Genomic DNA, 16,499 nt, shown 5'->3' on the forward strand with positions numbered 1-16,499 from the left:
AGATGAATTTGCAAATACAGTCATGGTGAACGAGTACGTCATCTACCCATACTGTATATGACTTTGAGCTTTAGTGTGAGATCATTTGTACAAGTTAAACGTGTAGTAGCCGTGTAGTGGCCGTTTGGTGTAAACACAACATAGACATGAAATTCACTCAACAAGCGCTTTATTAGAAAACACTTGCTTATGATGCATTACCCAATCAGCCAATCATGTGGCAGCAGTGCAGTTCATAAAATCCTGCAAGGATACAGGTCAGGAGCTTCAGTTAATCTTCACATCAAACATCAGTATCGGGGTAAAAATGTGATCTTTGACTGTGCCATGATTGTTGGTGCCAGATAGGCTGGTTTGAGTATTTCTGAAAATGTTGATTTTCTGGGTTTTTCATGCACAACAGTCTCTAAAGTTTTTACTCAAAATGGAGCCAAACAAACATCCAGTGAGCAGCAGTTCCGCAAACGGAAACACCTTGTTGACGAGAGAGGTCAGAGGAGAATGGAGCTGACAGAAAGGCTATGGTGACTCAGATAACCAGAAGAAGGTGTTGTGCTCTGTTACAATTACAGCAGAGAGAGAGGAATGGAGTGGCGTTTCTCACCGAATCCTGCGAAGAACAAGTCCTTGACCTACAGAGGAGCTGCCACAAATAGAGACACAGTAATCCCCATAAAGCAAAATGTGAGACAGAGACAGATGAAAACTGACACATGCATAGACAGACAGGCAACACAGAGGCGTGCACGAAAGACGGAGCTTTTTGTTTTTTATGTGCCTCCACCAGCGAAGTGGGCGATGAGTCAGCCCATCAAAAACAGCAGCCTGCATTCACTGAAAAAACTAAAGAGGATGACCGGTGTGGAGCAAGAATGCAATGATTAGTCCATTAATTGATAGGTCGATTGACAAAATCAACTGGCAACTATTTAAATAAAGGATTAATTAGTCAAGTCAATTCTTTAAGCCAACATTGCCAACATTTCTCTACGTCATTGTAGAAAGAATACCTTTGAGTTTTGAACTGTTGGTCGGACAAAATAAGACACCTGAAAACATCTCCTTGGACTCTGGGAAAATGTGGAGGAGATTTTTCCACAGTTTTCCGGCCTTTAATAGACCAAACCAATAATCTAGAGTGGCAACTACCGTGGCCGAAGGCTGAAGCCAATTAAAATGTGCCTTAATGTGCAGTGACACTTTTGGCTGTTAGATACTGGCTGTAACATAATTGACAACCATTCAAAAAAGGGCCAGCTTCTCTCAAGAAATACCGAGTGATATTTTCCACAAGTCATTACGGTCTCAATCACTAAATTCACTTCTTCCAGTGAGTGTGCTGGTGGCCATTTTGAAACTTACTGAGTCATTAATAAGATATTAAGGTTATAGAGAGGCATGTTTACAGCCATGTTGGCGTTGGTTGACAGGTGTCCTTACATACAGTACATGGTCTGGTTCTAAACCTGAGTGCTATTTAAACCATCTAATAGAGGCAAAATTACATTTGGTAATTACTTTAGCTTTTGAATTAACTGATGTAAATTATTTAAAGCTGCTATAGTAAATATTCTTATATTAATGACGGATCACATGACTATGTGTGAGAGGTGTCGCTTGTGGTGACGTCAGTGTCATTCCCAGACAGGGGTGGCAACTGCTTTGAGTAAAAAAAGAAAAAAAAGCTGTAAAAACCCACAGTAGAAGTGCCTGCTCAGCACCAAACAGTTGGTGAAGAAAGTGGAGCGTTTAGCAGCTAAAGAGCCAGATGTTTCACTCAGGAGGTGGTGGAGACCAAAACCAGAGCCAGTAGAGAGGGAATACTGGACTTAAACACAAACAACACTCCAAATGAATGATAATGTCGCTCTGTGTCTGCTGGACGCCTAAATTTGCCCTTTCAACTTAAAGGTGACGAAACGTCAAGTGTCGCATTCACAGATTATTTCCATAGCTTCGAAGTGGCCAAAAATTCTGTTAATGTTGGTTTAAGCTATACAACATTATAAAATAATAAAAAAAATGTCCATCGCAATTTCCCGGAGGGCTATTATGTGAATTCCTTATTCTGTCTGACAAACAGCTTTGAGTCTCTTACTCCGGGGCTTCCACAAGGTTCACCGCGTTAAGACCCTTTTAATATCACATAGAATTAATGAAATTTAATGCCTGGTTCACGGTTGTACCACCCAAAGCATGAACAATATCAATAAAAAACCAGTAGGGATGATAAGACCTAGAATTATTTACCAATGCCAAAATTATTTACATGTATTTCTCATTTTTGTCATTCCTTCTTGACATATTCCTACTAATATAATGAATTAATCATTAAATATGACCTGGACCTAGATAAGCAGCCAAAAACTGGTGAATGAATGGATGGATGGATGAACCAATTACAAAATAGCTAATTTAGTTAAGATCAGAGGTCTGAAACAATAGCACTGGAAATTTCCCTGCCAGTTTCTGCTAAAATCACACATAAAAACATTTTATAACCAACATTGCTGCCTACAGCAGGCTAGTAAAAACTATCTAAGACATTTGTAAATGAAATTTAAGACTTCTTTTGGACGAAACCTAAATCAATTCTTTTGTAAGACTTTTCAAAAGCTGCAGATACCCTGAAACTCAATTGATATTCAATTCACAATTACACACAACAAAGAAAAAGCAGCAAATCTGCACATTTCAGAAGGTGGAATCAGCAAACTTAATCGATTAATCGATTATCAAAATGATCAAAAGTCCCATGGAAACATACAGTAAACCACAGGCTTCATTTTGTTACTCACTAATAAGCTGAGCACTTAGCCCTGAAATTTGAACATTAAAATCCTGGACTCTGACTTGGCAGACAACCACATACTTTATTTATTTATTTTTATTTTTATAGAATAACAGAGACCAATTTATCAAGATGTGATGTAATGCTTTTCAGCATCTCAGCATGCTTCAATATCTCTTTCTCTCTCTCATGGCCTAAAATATGGCTCTTTCCCCTCTAATTACTCTGGGAATGTCCACTGCTGAGCTCAAACTTAAACAAAGATCCCTTGGGCTTTTGGCCAATTTCCAACAGAGCTATCAAACCACAGCATGTCTTCCCTATGTACCTCTATCCTCTCTAATCCATTTAACTGATGAAGTTTGCACCTTTATTGTGGAAAAAGGAATAAGACATGGGGCCAATCCTGAGGAAGATTGGCTTCTATGGAAAATCAACCACTGCGAGCACTGCTGGGTGGCTCAAATTGCCTCGATGTTGTGAAAACATTTTCACAATCCAACCAACAAAATCCACCAGGAGATTGTCTTAATGTCATTGCTGGGAAATTTCAAACAACCCCATAGTTTCCTGGTTAAATTTGAAAGCTTCCTAATTGACCTCTCAGCCAAAAAAAATCACAGTCAGTGTCCGTAACGCCACCGCAGAGAAAGTAAATGTCTCATCTGCACCACTAAGAGGGTGACTGGCTGCCAGCTGCCCTCTTATCAAAGTGCTGCGTGATGGCCACTCTGAGGCAACCGACTCAGAGGAAAGCAGCTCTGGTCCATTAAACGCAGCGCTGCCTGCCAGCAGCTTGTTCCCGTGGGCCGACTTTTCTGCACACCCCAGCATACCATCCACACATTCAAATTGAACTCCAAACCCCGCGTGCACCGTCCCGCCACGGAGATGGACTGTGAATGTTTCAGCCTGAAAGTCAAGAGCTGAGACCCCTTACCTCTGGATATTCACGCACCTGCATGCCCTTTGCCGGATCTTCTGCAGCTCCCACCGCTCAGAAAAACTGCAAATAGGATCTGGCGTGCTCAGATGCCATAGTTATTATTACTAACTCTAATAAAACCACGGTGGTGTACAGGACTACATACAACACTAGTTGAAGAGTCAGGTCGGGTCAGCTTTTTTTTTTGGCCACTCGGGGGCAGCAGACACAAGCTGTAAACACAATACATATAATATCACCTTTTAATTGATATTGCAAACTTTTTAGCAAAACGTTTACACATCCAGCAGTAACGGAGCTACGTTATCATTTACTTGCAGTGGTCTCTACCGACTCCCGAGGGACGTATCCCTACGCTCTATAGCTGCTAAATGCATTTTACATTTACTCATTTTGCAGAGCGACTTACAAGTGAGGCACGTAAGGGTTCGCTGTCTCGCCAAGTGCGTTCGGCACGCAGAGGAGGAGCTGGGAATCGAACCGCCACCCCTGCGATCAGCGGACAACCCGCTCAGAAACTAGTAAACAGTTTATCACATGACTTTCGTTGAAAACAGCTGCCTGCTGCTGCTGTAAACGGTGATATGAGACCGGTGAGAGGGGGTCAAAACAGTAAAGTTGTGAGGCAGACGCGAGGCAGACGGCCGCCCACCATGAGCCGGGTTCTGTTCAAGGTTTCTACCTGTTAAAAGGGCGTTTTTTTCTCGCCGCTGTCGCCAAGAGCTTGCTCGTAGGGGAATGCTGGGTCCCTGTAAAGGTCTAAACCTGCTCTATATGAAAAGTGCCCTGAGATAACCTCCGTTGTGATTTGGCGCTATATAGATACATTTGAACTGAATTGAAAGACGCTAAAACGCAGAAGTACGAGTTACATACGAGCGACACCTTTCACATACAATAAGTCAGATTATTATAAAAAAATTGCTAGCTCCCACTTTAAACTTTTTTTTTTCACCGCAAGCACATTGATACTCATTACATAAAGTACGCGCTGTTAAATGTTATCTTAATATAACTATGATTTTAAATGGTTTCCCCGATCACAAACAATCTTGGTGAAGCGCACAGCTGGGGTAGAAAATGTCATGATGTCATGATCGTTTACATATGAATATTTTCAAATCCAGGGAAAAAATGGCAGCTAGTTCCAGCAAGACTAAAAAAGAATACACAACATTTGCCCATGAATTTAGTGAGAAATTACCTGTGTCTGCATCCCAGACCATCAACAGGCAGCACGGGTTAAAAGTACTGAAGCCCCCCTCCACAAGTAACAGTAGCATTTAAGAAAACTAATATTAGCAAGAAAAAAGTAACCTTAGCATGAAGAAACGTAACGTTAGCTTAAAGAAAAGTAAGGCTATCATAAAAAAGTAATATTTGCATAAAAGTAATGTTAGCATGACGAAATGTAACATTAGACAAAAAAAAAGTAATGATAGCATGAAGAAAAGTATCGTTAGCTTAAAGAAAAGCACCATTAGCATAAAAAAGTAATATCTGCATAAAGAAAAGTAACATTGGCATCAAGAAAAGTAATGTTAGCATTACAAAAACAGTTTTAAGATTAAAAACGTAATATTTGCATAAAGAAAAGTAATGTTGGCTTCAAGAAAAGTAGTGTTAGCATGACGAATTTAACATTAGACAAAAAAAGTAGTGTTAGCATGAAGAAAAGTATTGTTAGCTTAAAGAAAAGCACCATTAGCATAAAAAAAGTAATATTTGCATAAAGAAAAGTAACATTGGCATCAAGAAAAGTAATATTAGCATTAAACAAAAAAAATTTTAAGATTAAAAACGTAATATTTGCATAAAGAAAAAGTAACGGGTAGATGGTATAGATATTAGCATGTATGACATTCCTGCAGTTTACCATAAATATACCAGACACTGGATATATGCCAGATGTATTATGTTAGTGCACAAACTCATATTTTTGATGTCTGCAGTGTGAACAGGCCAAACCTTACTCATAAGAAATGATGTCAATACTGGATATAGAAAGCATTATTTATTAGCTGTAGGGGATCGGGAAAAGAGATTCTGCACCCTTTTGTGATTTCTTCCTCACCCACTTCTGCACCAATCCATCCACCGCCTCATGAAAATCTAGGGCTCTGACTAGATCGCCGCATGTTAATAGCTAATTCTGCACTCTGAGCTGAAAGGGACGTTTTCTTTTGGAGATGTTAGACATTTTCCACCTGTTACTTGGCGATTTGTGTGGTTTAAGGCACAAAAACAGCTCCTCTTTTTGATCCCCTCATAAGCTCTCGTTCATTTTGGTTTGTTTTCCACTCTTTGCATGCGTGCACATCTCACAATGACGTCGCTCTGAAACCATATGTGAGGTTTTGTAAATCCTTGTGCAACGTGTGACAGTCATGTTTAATTCATGAAAATCAAAGCTACTTTAAATTCCTCAGAACATACTGGCAGAATGCACATCCAATTAAGTACCTCACGAGAACACCCAGGAAAATTATATATAAGTGAACCATATGTACAGTATATGTCGCACTGTAATCTCATATGCACAAGCAAATTTGAGAGCAAGGAGCCAATGCATTATCTCTTTGTTACACATCACAGTTTGATGCACCAGGATGAATCTGATTCAATTCTTCAGCGGTTAGAGGAGCTACATGAGTCGTGCTGCGCTAACAAGATCCCCTGACGAGATTTGTCTCTCCTTTTGATAATCATAACACAAACAGATTCAAAACACCCCACAGCTTCATTCGCGTCCGAAAGAAGAAAAACGACGGCGTGCCGAAGGAGTTAGATGACGCCCGCCGCGACTACGCAGGCGGTGAGTACAGTTTCTCCGGATTTCATGAAATCCCCCAAGAGTCAAGCACTGTACTGCGCGCTCTTGTTGCGTACTTCAATCAAATTAGCCGGACGAACGACACGGAAATGTAGATTTAAACACGCTACTGTGCGGCAGCTGTGGCTAAACAACAGCGTTAAAAAATCAAAAGGTGACCAGATTCAAATGGTATTTTATGTCTTTTCTGTGCAAAGCATCACCTCCCATGAGGGCTGATTTTCACAGCTTCTCCTCGGAGATGCACTGAAACCTGCAGCACATCACAACCACCCACCATGACCATTCAACATGTGTTGCACACGAGACAGAAGCTCTGCTGCAGCAACACATTTCACCACCCAGGCGCTCGCACTGGCCCCGACAAAATAGCCACAAAAAAAAAAAAAAAACCAACCAAAAACTTCCATGCAGAAAATGACACATCTCAAAACAGGAGCCACCTGCAGACCCTGCACCTAACGTGTCTCCCTCCCTCTCTGCATCCACATCAGGACCTGAAGTGGCGTGTGCCACGGTCCAACAGGCAGGCATCCATGTTGCCATCCTCTAATTTACCTGTGGTTTTCATGACAGTGCAGATGAGGAGACATCTCTGGGGTGGTTCGACCCTGTGAGCTAAGGCAGTGCGAGTGAAAGGAATCGGATGTTTACCTTGCAGAGGGAACCACCTTAAACACAGCTACCCAGCCGATCCACTGAGCAGCGGCTCAGGGGTGGCTGCAGATCCTGGTCCCGCGGAGACTCCCAGCCCAGGCATCCTTCCACCACATCCCTGCTCTCTGCTCCTTCCTCTGCCGTCTGCGGTCAGCCGATCCACACCGGCTCACCCTCCTCCCCCCCACCCCTCCCCCCTCCATTCAGGAAGGGAGCCTCTTTTTAAATCCTCACTGTGAAATAGCAGAAGGTATCGATTCTCTCCCCCCCTCCTCCTCCTCCTTCTCTTCCTCTCCTCTTCCTCCCATCCACCTCTTTTCTCTTCTGTTTTCCCTTGCCCCCCCCCCCCTCTCCCCAGGACTGAGGAAGCTCTGTTACCATGGAGATGCATGAGGCTGGGGCCTGATTGGTGAGGTTTGTTGTGATGCAGCGAGTCGGTGGCGCAGCCCACCAGATTGATTGCCTTTTCCTTTCAGTGTTCCTCATTCTCTAACACTGATCCAGAATCAGCTCTCCTCTCGTTTTATGATTATTTACGATTTATCTCGTCGGGTCAGTTTTGGACAGACATACGGGACTTTGTCTTCAATGAGAGACAGTTTTAATGGATCTGAATTCAACACTAACGCCTTGTGTTTTATTATTTACCCAGTGGTGGAAAAAAATGCTGCAAAGTGAGAAGACAAGACCAAATTCAGAAACACAGTTTTTCTGCATTTGGTTGTGTTTTCTCAGGGTTTTAAGACCAAAACCTTTTTTTATACAAAGAAAAAAGTCTACATACATTATTGTAATATGAAGAAATGTTTGGTGACTTTATTGGTTTTCCTTTAACGTACTATTTGATTAGAATTTTACTTTTATTGCTAACATATTTATTTAATCATTATTTATTTAACTCATATTCAGTAAAAAGCAAAAAGACATCAATTTCTTTTTCTTTCTCTCTTTGTCCAACCAACAGTCCAAAACCCAAAGAGATTAATTTTACAGACGATCTAAACGATGTAAAACAGCAGGACAAAGAGCAAGTCCTCACATTTGAGATGCTGGAAGCAGAGAAATGGACATTCTGCAGATTGTTGTCAGCATTGATTATTATTTTCTCAATGAATCAATTAATCATCTGGTCTATCAAATGCCAGAACACACTGGCAAGTGTCCGTCATCCAAACCGACGTTTTCAAATGACTTATAAGATTAATCCGTCATCCCGTTAGTTGCCGATTAATTTTCAATGAATCGACTTATTGTTGCAGCATAGTCTCCTTTTCATCAAACACCTAGAGGAAGCTGTGACCAGGAATAGATATCAATACCTTTCTTAACTTATCTAAGTTTGCAGCAAACGGTTCTAAAAGCGAGCCTCATTCTGGACACGCAACCAGAACTGCGACTAGCAGTTACTGTCAGTGTTGATTCATCTGCAGGTTGTTTTTTTTGATCAATGGTTTGGTCTCGTAGCAAACGCCAGAGAAAACCAAAGAAATTCATTTTTACACTGATATAAACCAACGAATCATCACACTGGAGAAGCTGGAACCAGAAAAACTTTGGCTTTTCTGCGTTGAAAAATGACTTCAACGATTAATCTACCGTCTCAGTAGTTGTCAGGGGACTTTTATGACAATCAACCTTCCACAACTTATCTTTGAAGCTCTCGTCTTTTACATTGGGAATCTAAAAGCAGTGATCGAGAATAGTTATAAATACCATTTCTAGCTATTAAACTGTCCAAAAAAATGGGCATAAAATTGAGACTCAGGCTCTGCACATTCAACGTGGTTTGACGCTCAAACAAATCCTCAATGCCTTCTTCAAAACGTGATCTCCTCTACGTGACAGTGCAGACGTGTAGTAAAGCCTCGCAGAAGACGTGCACGAAGCCCTCTTATCTCATCCCCGGCTCTGATGCTTATTCATCGATTTGCAGGGCGTCGTGGCCGCACTCCCCTTCCTGCTGCGTGTTTTTCTCACCTGCATTGAATTTGAATGAGCCAGTTGAGTGGTGTGAACGCAGGTCTTTCCTTTTGACTAACAAATCAGTGGAAGAGGAAAACTGTGAGCTTTACAAACGCTATTATTCCAGACGCCACTCTAGCGCCTTAGTGGATCCAATCTACATTCACACACGAGCACTGCAGCAGGTTTTCTAGACTCGAATGCGTGAACATCAGGTTCTAGCAACACAGTAATTCAACATGCAGGATTTAAAACCATATGCAAAGAAAAATAAATCAAAGTTTGGTGTTGATACGACCAGATAGCGTGGTCAGCCAGGATAATAACCCTGGCCTGTGCCTCAAATGCGTTAAACTTGAGTCAGAGAGCGTCCAGTTTTGGAAAAGAACAAATCCTCGGCAATCTCTGTAAAACCCCGGGGGTCACTTGACAAAAAATTACCGGACACAAATAAACAGGTTGTGTCCGAAGTCACCGTGAACTTTTTCTGTATGAAACCAGACCAGGATCTTTACCTTAGCCCAAAGTGCTGCGAGACTCCAAACACGACCATGAAACAGTTGAAGAATGCAGGTGGATACTGTACGGCAAGATCAGATATTCGGGCAGAAAACGAATTCAATTCCTTGTCAGTGAACGTTTTACTTCTATGTTCAGTATCAACAAATTTTTGCAACCTGCCAAATACGTTAACTTAACCACGTGTCCCCATCGTGTTGACAGAGAACGTTTCCGGTCGGCGCTACGTTTCCTTCGAGAAGGTTGTTTTGCAAATGAGTTGTATATTAACTAATCATTTCGTGGGCGTGGTTGTATTTCGACACTTCTTTTTCTTTATTCCTGTTAGTGAGCTTCGGAGGTCCTGGCAGGTGGCTCTCCTTACCTTTGCACAGAGCCAGGCCGGCTGTTTACTCCCTGCTCACGGTCTTTATGCTAAGCTACGCTAACCGCCTCCCGGCTCACAGTGAAGGGACAGATGTGGGATATGAGCTACGGCACCAAATCTCTGCGTCTACCATCTATGCAAGAAAGAGAAAGACGCGTGTTTCCCAAAATGCCGAGCTACCTCTTTAAGGAGTCTGGAAATAACCGCACCGGGGTCCTTCGCGTTCCGTCAAACAACCTGCTGGGTCCTTCAAAGATCGATCGGTGTTCAGTTCTCAGAGCCTCGGACGTTTCGCTCTGCGACTCGGATGTAAGGGCGAAACGCGCGAGAGAGAAACTGGAGCGTTCTCCTCGAGCGAGACCGAGCGAGCGCTGCAGGCGTAGGATTAAACTCTGCGACTCGCGTGTCCACGCTTTATAAATGCCCCTTTAATTACATCCAGCCGAGACGTCTCCGTGGGCCCGAGGTTAAAAATATCCCCACCTGCAGCCAGACCCCTTCCACGGGGGGGATCGTGAGGGCTGGAGAGTGGAGAGTCTGCGAGTCCTTTGGGCTCGGGGGGAGAACCCGGAGACATGTACGACAAGAGTTCACAGAGAGGCAAACCTGCGCCGGGATGAAATGAACGGCCACGCCGACGGATGGGTAGCGGGGCTCAGAATGAGAAGGAGCTCCGAGATCCGTGCAGCGGCGGCGGCGGCGGCGGCAGCATCAGCATCAGCCCTGCGGTGCATTGATCTCCTCGCTCTCAGCCTCTGCTTTTATCTGCGAGCTGCAGGGATGTGCATCCTCCAAATGAAATGACTTGTTGATGGGTACTCCGCCCAGCAAACACACACACACACACACACACGCACTTTATCTGAGCATCAGCAGAGCACACGCTAACAGAATCAATCCCCGGTCTGCAAACACCACAGTCCCGCTGCACACGGCCGTTAATCTGTGATCTCGTCAAACGCATCTTTCCTCACCAGCCTCTCCTGTTACTCGTCCCACACACCCAGTATCAAAACCCGGGTCTCAGGTTACCGCGCGTTACTGACGGTATTTTCCTGGGACGTCACGCTGGCTGCTGCAGGATGTGTTTGGTCAAATACCCGGTGGATCGCTGTATTTTGTTTTTCTCCCCCACTTCGGCTGAGTTTCGGTTTCATTATTATGCGGAACAGTGAGGTGAAATGGCTCCAACTCCTTTGTTTTTTATACCGATGGCGGGAGACGTACTCTGATCTTTTACTTTTGTTAAATGTCCCGTTTGAGGCCATGAGAGGTCAAATGATCACAGAATATTTCACAAAAATCAAAGATTAGAGAAAAGTCCCAAACGTGAATCCGTGGATTCGTGGATCAGAATTTTATTTTATTTTTTCAGTAATCTCTTAAATTCAAAGCACCATCAGACTGGAAGAACCTGCCTAACTCACTCATATCTCCTTCTTGTTTTCATGACTTCATTTTTATTTCTTGTTAGTTGAGCGCAGATGATTCTCGTCACAGAGATGTAGTCTGGTGGTTTGATGTAGTCTGGTGGTCTGATGTAGTCTGGTGGTTTGATGTAGTCTGGTGGTTTGATGTTGCGTTGGCGCCCTCAGATGTGTGCGTTTTTTGTCCATGTGATTGTACTGATTGTTTCATGTAATTGTCGTTACCAATATTTTTTTTACGAGTTAAATTTTCGGACCTCTGGTTCTGGACCCCCTCAGATTGATCTCGTGACCCCTTTGGGGGGGCCCGACCCCTAGGTTGGGGACCGGCGGACTAAAACTACCTCCCTGTGCAGAAAGGACTTAAAAGCAGCTCCACCTGCAGCAGCTGCGACAGTAAAATGCTGCTGAAGCACCGATGACTCAGGATCAATGTGCTGATAATGTCAGATATGATAATACATCCTACCAGTCACACTTTACTGCAGAACGAGTACTTTTACTTTGGATACTTTGAGTACATTTTGCTGACAAATACTTAAGTAGGATTTTGAACGCAGGACTCTTACTTGGCACAGTATTGTTGCACTGCTCTGTTGGTACTTTTACTTACCGACGCTGCTCAGCCGACAGGAAATGTGTCGCGAGCGGTTTCCCGAGGCGCAGATGCGAGTCGCGGCCGCCGACCTGCACTCCATCCCCGGCGGCGGGTTCCCAGCCTCCTTCCTGTGAACGAGAAACAGCCGCGATGAGGTTCAACGGGCAGCGGACGTCCCGCTGGCGTTTCTCTCGACGAGTCCGAGTGCGTTTTTCAGAAAATGTCGCGCTCGTACTCCGCACAATACCGAGCAGAAGTCACGTTTCGAAACAGTTTCCTTCCTCAATCCAGGATCCTGCGGCAGGACTCGCGGAGGAGAGGATGAAATGTTAGGAAACGGACACCTCGTCGAAACACGGAATCTGTGTCTGAAAGGAGCTGGAAGTCTCCTCTCCTGGACGGACGCCAAACATGTTCAAACCGCGGCTGATGTGATCACCTGACACTGTCAAAGCATCACAACACGCGAAGAGGCGTGGGCGGCCGACGAGAGCGAGCGGGGCCCTGACGTGGTGGCCGGGCGATGAGAGAGAGAGAGGACGGGCTATTTTTAGCCCGGCGCGGAGGGGGAGGAGGCGGCGGTGGTGGTAGAAGGGGGGAGTCGGGCGCAGGGAGCGGCGTGACGGGGGTGGGGGCTGCCAGCAGGGGTTGGTTGCGATGCCTGCCCTGCAGCCCCGGTGAATGACCGCGATGCATCGTCTGGGCCGGCGGTTGCTCCGCGCGTCCGTCGACGGTGCCCGCCGCACTCAGCAGCAGCCGCCGGAGGAGCAGGGAAGCGGGAGTCCCCCGATGTCGGCTGCTAATTTCCAAACAGAGCTCGGGTGTCTTCGAAGGCTTCGACGGATGTAAGGTCACTAAGGGCAACGGCATTTCGGGAGACTTGAAAGAAATAAGTGAATAAAGTTCACGCTTCACTTGAACGTTTCTATGTATCGATCGGTGGTTTACAGCGGGTTCCCAGATGTGGGTTACGCGAAGCAGCGGAAGAAGCTGTAAACGCAACATTCATTCCACTGCTGTACATCGTTGTGAGTGTATATCTGCATATATACGTGTATATGAGTAACTGCAAATCTTCCTCGAAAATTCAGTCCGTTTTCCTTTTTTCTGCTTCTACTTGTAAATGCTTTGCTCCATTTTATCGCCTATTTGTTTTATTCCATTCTAATTTAATATATTTGAATATTTGGGGGCCACAGCTGCATTTCACTGTGCAATCCGGTCCTGTACAATGACATTAAAGCTGAACCTTGAACGTATCACCAGGTGTGTGCACGGTATTTAATCTTTAATCCCACCGAGGTCAAGATCTCTTTTTGCCTGAGGGACCCAGAGAGCAGCAGAGAGAAACATAACCGGACCAAAGAAGATCACAAACGGCATCAGAGGCAAAAGCCCAGACACCACTGACCCAGCGGGACGACACGTCTCACCCGACAGGCCTGAGGTCTGCTCTGGCGGGCAGTGGGTTTTAAACGTGGGCAGAGAAGGGATGACCTGAGGCAACTTTTGCAGGAGACATTTATAGATGAAACATGTCAGAGTTTCTAAAAAAAAAAACAAGATGAGTACGATATTCATCTCCCGTAACGAAACTCAAAGCAACGTCAGTAGTTTTAGGATGGTGCGGCATGAGAATGAAGGATATAGTCCAAGTACAGACCTCATGGTTGACTGTACAATCAGTTTCCTGTCCTCAAGACACACACACACACACACACACACACACACACACACACACACACACACACACACACACACACACACACACACACACCTGGCTCTGCCATGAGAAACCCGTTTCCATCTTTAGTTTCGAAGCCAGCTGCTCCACACGCTGTTTAAACGCGAGACTGCGGTCCGGCCAAATTCCCTAAATATCTATAAGCCTGGACGATTTCGATATGGGAACTGGAACTACGGGTTCTTGTGAATCAAACACGCCCTGCACCAGCTATTGAAAGATCCCTTCCCAAAGGGATCAATCTGACTGCCCAAATTCCTTTTCCTCAACGTAAAGTCGCGCTACTGACGGCGAAGTGATGTCCCCAAGGAGCGTAAACGGTTTTGGTTTATGCTGTTTATTATATATTTAGTTCAGATTGTGCCGAGTGGGTGTAAAGTTGTGTTTTATCCAATTGCTTTATTTTTTTTTAAACTCAGTCAAGTAATTCAGCCACTGAAACCCTCAAGAAAGGTCGTACTATCCCGTCGCGGGAGAACTGTAAAGCCCCAACCAACGATTATTTTCATTATTAACACATCCAACTGAGAAACTGGCAATTGTTCACATTTGAGAAGCTGGCCCCCGGAGAATGTTTGTTTTCTTTTTCTCTTTGCTTAAACAAATGGACCCAAACGGTTCATCATTTATCAAAAACTGTTGCCAATTATTTCCCTGTCCGTCGACCAATCAACTATTTAATCTCTGGACTAGTGGCTGGTTTTGCTCGTGTCAGAGGAAATGATAAAACTGCCACGGTAAAGTGAGGGGTCAAAAGAGGCCCAACGACAGATTTGCGGCCCGGGCCCCCCCCCCCTGGGAGTCGAATCCGGCCATGACTCTCGGTAAGAAAGCGAATGAGCCTATTTCCCGACAGACCAGAGAGGGAGGGGGGTCGCTGTTAATGAGACACAGACAAGGAAAGAGCGGGACAGCAGGGGACACCACTGCTGTTAATTGAGCTGAGAGACTCGAGGGCCCAGAGATAAAGCGGGGGAAGCTCCCCTCCTCGACCCGATAACATTACCGTTTGGCCCCGCGCCAGACCTCCGACGCGGGCTAATATACAGCCGACCTCGGCCAGTGTAGCGCGGGTGACACGGAGCACGCTGTCAGGAGCCGGACTGCAGCCGCACCGGCTCCTTTCACCCGCTTCCATTTGTCACGGAGATTACGCGTCTATTAGGACCAAAGATCCATCTCGTGATTGCTCACATCCATCACGTCCGACTGAAAAGGAGCCTCTGCTGAGGGCAAAACGCTTCGCCCGCGCACAAAGTCGTGGCACGGGTCCGTCGCCGCGTGGCTCCGGTGATGGCACTGTTGGTCCGTCCATCCATCCCTCTCCTCCACCCTGAAACACCTCGACAGCTACTGGCCGCTTCGCCGTGAAATTCGGCAAAGATATTCATGTTCCCCAGAGGATGAATTCCATTCATGTTTCTGATTCCCTGACCTTTCATCTAGCACCACCAGCACATCAAAGTTTACACTGAACAAGTGAGTTTTATCGGCTTTCAGTAAAATGCCTCGGCCGCTATTACACGGATTGTCGTGAAATTTGGTACAAATGTTCCGCTTCCCCAGAGGATGAATTCCATTCATGTTTCCGATTCCCTGACCTTTCATCCAGCACCACCAGCACATCAAAGTTTACACTGAACAAGTGAGTTTTATCGGCTTTCAGTAAAATGCCTCGGCCGCTATTACGCGGATTGTCGTGAAATTTGGTACAAATGTTCCGCTTCCCCAGAGGATGAATTCCATTCATGTTTCCGATTCCCTGACCTTTCATCCAGCACCACCAGCACATCAAAGTTTACACTGAACAAGTGAGTTTTATCGGCTTTCAGTAAAATGCCTCCAAATGTTCCGCTTCCCCAGAGGATGAATTCCATTCATGTTTCCCTGACCTTTCATCCAGCACCACCAGCACATCAAAGTTTACACTGAACAAGTGAGTTTTATCGGCTTTCAGTAAAATGCCTCGGCCGCTATTACGCGGATTGTCGTGAAATTTGGTACAAATGTTCCGCTTCCCCAGAGGATGAATTCCATTCATGTTTCCGATTGCCTGACCTTTCAACCAGCACCGCCAGCACATCAAAGTTTACACTGAACAAGTGAGTTTTATCGGCTTTCAGTAAAATGCCTCGGCCGCTATTACACGGATTGTCGTGAAATTTGGTACAAATGTTCCGCTTCCCCAGAGGATGAATTCCATTCACGTTTCCGATTCCCTGACCTTTCATCCAGCACCACCAGCACATCAAAGTTTACACTGAACAAGTGAGTTTTATCGGCTTTCAGTAAAATGCCTCGGCCGCTATTACGCGGATTGTCGTGAAATTTGGTACAAATGTTCCGCTTCCCCAGAGGATGAATTCCATTCATGTTTCCGATTCCCTGACCTTTCATCCAGCACCACCAGCACATCAAAGTTTACACTGAACAAGTGAGTTTTATCGGCTTTCAGTAAAATGCCTCGGCCGCTATTACACGGATTGTCGTGAAATTTGGTACAAATGTTCCGCTTCCCCAGAGGATGAATTCCATTCATGTTTCCGATTCCCTGACCTTTCAACCAGCACCGCCAGCACATCAAAGTTTACACTGAACAAGTGAGTTTTATCGGCTTTCAGTAAAATGCCTCGGCCGCTATTACACGGATTGTCG

This window comes from Xiphias gladius, chromosome 20, assembly GCF_016859285.1.
Source record: "Xiphias gladius isolate SHS-SW01 ecotype Sanya breed wild chromosome 20, ASM1685928v1, whole genome shotgun sequence".
In the NCBI taxonomy this organism is placed as follows: domain Eukaryota; kingdom Metazoa; phylum Chordata; class Actinopteri; order Istiophoriformes; family Xiphiidae; genus Xiphias; species Xiphias gladius.